The following is a 737-nucleotide window of genomic DNA, read 5'->3' as shown; positions in this document are numbered from 1 at the left end:
CACTGGTGACCGAACGATCACCATTAAGTAAGCATTAATCTACTCACAACTCTCTAAGCACACGATTCCGTGAAGTCTGCTAGCATTAAGTAAGCACTAATCTACTCACAACTCTCTAAGCACACGATTCCGTGAAGTCTGCTAGCATTAAGTAAGCACTAATCTACTCGCAACTCTCTAAGCACGCGATTCTGTGAAATCTAGCATAAATGCAGCGCAATAGAAATATTAAATTTGTAGGTGGAATTCTAGAAAGCAACTTGTCTTGAATTACAGAGCTATAGACTACTAGATATTAACTAGACTGACATCATGTGCGTCAAAACGCAATAGTCTTAATTCATTGATTCATTGATACATTGAACATCAATATTGCCACTGATCATGACAATCGTGAATCGGGACACGATAGTGAAGCATCATCCACACCGCTGACCGTGTGTGACCACCCTCCCTCGTGTCCGTGTGACCGTGTGACCTCGTGTCTCTGTGTCGATTAGTGAAGCATCATCCGCACCGCTGACCGTGTGTGACCTCCCTCCCTCGTGTGACCTCGTGTGTCCGTGTGACCTCGTGTGTCCGTGTGACCTCGTGTGGCCTCCCTCCCTCGTGTGACCTCCCTCCCTCGTGTGGCCTCGGGTCTCTGTGTGACCTCGTGTGTCCGTGTGACCTCGTGTGGCCTCCCTCCCTCGTGTGACCTCCCTCCCTCGTGTTGCCTCGTGTGTTCGTGTGACCTC

The sequence above is a fragment of the Priapulus caudatus genome, unplaced genomic scaffold, assembly GCF_000485595.1.
Source record: "Priapulus caudatus unplaced genomic scaffold, Priapulus_caudatus-5.0.1 Scaffold725, whole genome shotgun sequence".
NCBI classification, from domain to species: Eukaryota; Metazoa; Priapulida; class Priapulimorpha; order Priapulimorphida; family Priapulidae; genus Priapulus; species Priapulus caudatus.
This window is presented reverse-complemented; position numbering follows the sequence as displayed.